Here is a 6100-nt window from a genome sequence, read left to right as displayed (position 1 = left end):
TTCGCGCTTTGTTCTATAGAATATTAATCGCACTTTGTTGCTCGTACGCTGTGGACTTGTGAAGCACAACCTCCATCTTTAACAACTGATAGCAGCGCCATGCCGCGTAGCTACCGGCAGATAAGGCCGGGCGCGCGCTAGAAAGATCCACTGTCGTGAATGAATATGTTAACTTCGCCTTTACAGCCGCAATTTGCCCCCCCCCCCCAAAAAAAAAATACGGGCTGAGACTTTGTGATTCACCCTCGTAATTTGCAGTCGATGCCACGCTTGGATCCAGGGGGGATATCCAGATGTCCTCACTCACTCCCCCCCCCCCCCACAATAATGATGATGATGAAATGTGGCTGAACCCTTTGCATAGGGCAGAGAGATCTAATACGCCCTATCATTAATAACCGGGAGAAATGAGAAAACCGTCCACGTCAGCATATACACACACTACAGTATCACATTACCACAAATAGCGGATGTCACCAAACAGCGCCTCAAGGAGTCGCCCCTGCAAACAAAAGAGCTTTCTATGGTAAAGCGTCATTTTTCGCGAATAACTAATCATTGAAGTCGTCTTTCAAAAATGTCCCGTGGTAATAGGTTCTAGGCTTAGACAGACATCTCGTGGAAGTGATACCATTACTTACGGCCGAAAACCCGTTCTAAATTGTGGACGAAGTTTGAAGGATGGAAATCTACGGAAACGTTCAAATTTTGGAGGTCTTTCAGGCCAGTGAAACTATTGAATCGATTGGTATATTGCTGGGATTTATCAACTTCAATGATCCACCTTTCAGATGGTTGTACCAGGAGCTCCTGAAATGGTAAAAAAAGGGCGCTCCAAAATCGCAGTTTTCATAACAAGGTCGCGGAACTTGTTGCGGTACACTTTAAAAAAATCTTAAAATTACAGGAACATCCTACGCTACCGCAGTCACATGAACGCTGTACTTACCGCGCCCTGTAACGGGTTTCAACGGCTATGAACCCGTTTCACAGCGGAATCTTAATTTGGGGTATGATAAGCAGTTATATTTAGTGTGACTGACTTGGTGAGTGCCGTTATTGTCTGCGATTTCCAGAAGGCCCATCCTATATTCGTTTCGCGAACACAGCATTAAATCTTCCATCGAACTAAGTTTTTGCTCGGAACTTGCGCGACAACGCCACCGCGCGGAAGAACACGGCCAGGAGCACGCAGCCTTGGTTTCTGAAATTCTATGTTCGTTTCGGATTTGCGAGAAGTGGCGGCTTCGTCGCTGGTTTCTTCATTTGTCGCGGTTCTCGCTGCTGCAAAGGCCCAAATGTGCAGCGTTGTGGATTCTCCGGCTCCTGTCAAAGTTTTACACGGTACGTTCGAATGAATTTGAATTCTTTGTTGTGTCAGAAGGCTGTTTAAATACGAATCACTGATCCACTGCCCGCCCATGCGCCTGCATTTCTATATAGACATACGAGTTTATACACGCCTCCTTGCTATAAGTTAATATTCTAGACCTCACGCGAGTGCTTTTGTGACGTTCAGCCGTCGCCGTTCTTTCTGGCCACTCGACTGAATGGCGTAGCTTGCTCTATTGCCCCTGGGAAATAAAAGTTGCTTGTAACTTCGTCTAGCCGCTCACAGAGCCGATGTATGTAGTTGATATATGTAGCCTGTGCGGTGGTGATTTGCATAGTGTGTCGTTGCACGAGTTTTTATCGGCATTGACGGCGTGGTCATGTCTTTTCCGTAATAAAGCCCCTCAATGTAAAAGTAGCGCCAACCACTTCCCTCCTCCTCCGTTCCACTGTCCCTCTCGGCGCGGCCAGCGGGATCTAAAATCCCTTGATCTTGAAAGTAGCGACACTCTTCTCCCCGCCGCGCTTTCCTCCTCGATTCTCCTCGCCCGCCGGCTGCACACGGCACGCTATTGCGCCTGGGTGCCCGCGGACGGGCCGCAGAATTCGATGGAGGCGCATGATTTTGGGCCAGTTGCGCGCCCCAATGGCGTAGAAAATTTTGAAAAATGGTGATAACAGCATGGAGAATGCTGAAGGCAACGTTTATGAGGAGGTTTGTTGCATCTTAAAGCCGTATGAATGACACACACTGATGTAAAAGGAGCTTGTAGGCGAGTTTTATACTCCAGTTATTTTTTTCTGCTACATGATACGCTGCTTTACTTTGTGCATCTGATCTAGTATTGCCTGTGGCAAATTGCTCTGTGTTTGGCCTACGTCCCATCTCGCTGACTTCGTGCCTCGGCAAGCTGTACGAGAGGGTCATCGGAGCTCGCCTCCAACACTACATAGAGGACGGTGACCTCTTCCCGCACACCATGCTTGGCTTCAGGCCGGGACTTTCTGCGCAAGATGCTTTCCTAATCCTGAAGGAAGAAGTTCTCAAGGGCATCCCGAAGGGAGGAGAACACCTCCTGCTCGCACTCGACCTGAAAGGGGCCTTCGATAACATCTCTCACGAGGCCATTCTCAAGGGACTGAACGACATCAGCTGCGGAGAGCGCATCTTTAATTACGTCAAATCGTTCCTGACGGGCCGGACAGCAACCATCGGAATAGGCCAGACTCGATCGGATACGATCGACGTGCCGAACAAAGGAACGCCGCAAGGGGCGATAGTCTCCCCGATTCTCTTCAACATCGCGATGCTAGCGCTGACCAAACAGCTGCGGAAGATCCCGGACCTCGGTTACGCCCTATACGCGGACGACATCACGCTCTGGGCCACCAAGGGCTCCCTCGCGCAAAAGGAGGCGACCCTTCAGGAGGCCGCGACGGCCGTGGAGAGATTTGCGGCAGCGAGCGGGATGCGTTGCGCACCCGAGAAGTCCGAGGTGATACGGGTTCACGGAGGAGGAATCTATAAGTCACCCGGCCCTATCGAACTCTATCTAGAGGACCACAAGATCACGGAAAGCAAAAAGACTAGGATTCTGGGCTTTTGGATCCAGAGCAACTTGAAAGCATCCCACACCATCCAAACCCTAAGGTCCACCACCAACCAGATCTCGCGGATTATCAAACGAATAACAAGAAGCCGCAAGGGCATGCGAGAAGAGGACACGCTCCGCCTCGTCCAGGCTCTGGTGATCAGCAGAGTAACGTTTAGCATGCCGTATCACTACGACTCGCTAAACAAACGCGATCAAGAACAAGTCGATGCCATCATCAGAGGCGCGTACAAAACGGCCCTGGGTCTCCCAGTTACCACCTCAAACGAGAGGTTAGCGGCTCTCGGCATCCACAACACCTTCGCTGAGCTGTCGGACGCGGTTATGGCTTCGCAAAAAGCCAGACTACAGAACACGGCGGCGGGCAGAGCCATCCTCCACCGGACCGGCACGGCCACGGAGCTTCGTGCCCTCGATGGGCAACGATCACTCCCGCCCGAGGTCAGAAGCAAGATCACGGCGAACCCCATACCAAAGCACATGAGTCATGAACTCCACGAAGGACGACGCAAGGCGCGGGTCAACAGACAGCGCCGACAATTCAAGAGTGACCCGTACGTACAGTACGTGGACGTGGCGGCGTACCCCGCAGGGGGCCTCTTCGCGGTAGCCGCCGTGAACGGGAGAGACAACTCCTTAACCCTCGCGGCCTCCGTCAGGGCAGAGCACCCAGCTGCGGCTGAGACCATAGCCGCAGCGCTAGTAATAAAACAACATGACAGGGTGGGCAGGGAAGTTCATGTCGTTACCGACTCGCAACAGGCCTGCCGAAACTTTACCAACGGACGAACACCGGTGCTGGCGGCTCAAATTCTAGGCCCGAGGCTACAAGAAACCCATCAAATCACTTGGACGCCGGGTCACGCGGGACTGGAGGGGAACGAAAGGGCGAACGCCTTAGCTCGAGCGCTAATTAACCGAGCGGGGCAAAACCAATCGTCTTATCAATCCCCTTCCTTTACCTTTGTGCCCCTGCCATCAAATTACTGCGACCGACTCGAAATCCAGCGACTCAACCGCAGGATTTATCCTCCCCCTCAGAAAAATCTCAGCACTGAAGAGGCAATAGCCCTCAGACTTATCCAAACAAACACATTCCCAAACCTACACAGATACAGCAAAATATACCCACAAACATATCGTGGCATCTTCCCCTGGTGCGGCGACACACGCCCTACACTCTTTCACATCTCGTGGGGGTGCGGGGGCAAACCTCAACATTTAAAGACGCCTAACACGTCATTTGAGCGGTGGGAGGTACAGCTGACCGGCGATACCCTGGCGGGACAACAAGCTCTCGTCCAGCAAGTACGTCGAGCAGCCATGGCCAGTGGAGTCCTGGAATGAGGACACCACCCACTCGTCCTCAAGATCAACGATCTGAATGGTCTAAATAAATGTTTTTCTCTCTCTCTCTGTGTTTGGCAGTTTTTTCTCGCATGTGCGCGCAGGTGCACCACAGGTATTATATTCACCGTGCCTTCTTATAATGAATTACTGGCGAGTTCATCCTCCGTCCATGTGTTTGTCTCAATGTCAAAGTAGCTTTTGCGCCGTGGTTTCGACGTTGAATAGGACGGTTGTGCAATTTCAGTGCGATGAAGCGGTGCCGGCAACCACTCATCGCCCACAATAACTGAAGCTGAGGAAAGGTATTTACAGATTATTCTTTACGCGTCGGTGTCAATGAATCTTAAAAAATGCTCGGTATATCTATCGGAGAAGGCATTCTATATATTTAGGCAAAAGAAACGCCTCTGGATAAGGTATTTTGATAGCTCGCACCGACACAGCGTTAAGTTATGTAGTAGAATAGTTAAAATTGTGATTTGGATTAGCGGGGGGCCCTATTGCCGACGCATTGTAGATTGTGGGCAAGCATGCGGTGGCGACAGGCTCTGCATAAAGAATCATAGTGTGGTTGTCTGCGTCGTTAAGCGACCGAGATCATTATTGCTGAAATTATTAGAGGCGGCACAAGGAGCAAGCAGCAATCACTTAGGACTGTCAGTTTGAAGTTCATGCCGCTGTCGAGGAGTTTCCTGCGCTTCACGACAGGTCGGTAGGAGAAAATTGTTGGAACTGTGTTGGGCTTCAGCTTTCGTTTTTCCAAGTTCTTGTAATATGCACGGCTCAAATTGGTCTTCAGTGAAATGTAGCTAGAACATTTATCGAAGAGTTAATCACACAGGCAGGATGAATAAAACGTCATTTATACAAGTACAAGTGGCTAATACGCTGCAGTGCTAAACATTATTGCCTAAATAATGTTCCCTCCATTGCTACATCATAACCATAATCAGTATTTATTGCTCAACCTTCATAATCAAACCGCATTGATACAATGACATCTGCTCGTGTTACATGGATGGAAAAGGTTTACCCACAGAACAAAACCGAAGAAAGGTGATTGTACGCATTCGCTATTAAAGCGAAGATTCCCGGCCTCCGCCTAGATGTCAACAACAAGGGTGCGCGATCGCGTCGTGCACATTGCCTGTATTCATGAGAAAACCAAATAATAATCGTCACCCGCTCACGCGTGCATGGCAGCCCAGTTTAAACCAAATTCGAGAACTGAAAAAGATTACCAGGTGTCCTTAGCTACCGCCGAAAAGACGCGAATGCGAGTCTTGTAAAATCTACTGTAATTCACATCCATCCACACTAATCCACCTTCATGCACCTTCTTCGAGCTTAATCCACTCTAATCCTCCTTAATACACCTTAATAGACCTTAATTCACCTCAATAGACCCTAATCCTCCTTAATAAACCTTAATCGACCTTAATTACATTTAATCCACTTTATTCGACCTTAATCCACACTAATCCTCCTTAATCGACCTTAATCCACCTTAATCCGCCTTCGTGCACGTTAATCGGCGTTAATCCACCCTAATCCTCCTTATTACATCTTGATCCACCCTAAACCATCCGAATCCAACTTAATCCTCCCTAATCCACCCTAGCTCTCCTTATTTAACCTTAATTCACATTAGTCGACCTTAAATTACCTTAATCCAATCATTAATCAGTCATAAATTTACGTTAATAATCATTCATCTATTATACACGGCTGGACATGATTTGGCTCGCTTCTGGCCTTCATTAGGTCCCGTAACTTTCTGTACATCAAACGCTCACCTTGAAACA

The sequence above is a fragment of the Dermacentor silvarum genome, chromosome 1 (genome assembly GCF_013339745.2).
Source record: "Dermacentor silvarum isolate Dsil-2018 chromosome 1, BIME_Dsil_1.4, whole genome shotgun sequence".
Classification (NCBI taxonomy): domain Eukaryota; kingdom Metazoa; phylum Arthropoda; class Arachnida; order Ixodida; family Ixodidae; genus Dermacentor; species Dermacentor silvarum.
Note: the sequence above shows the minus strand (reverse complement) of the source record.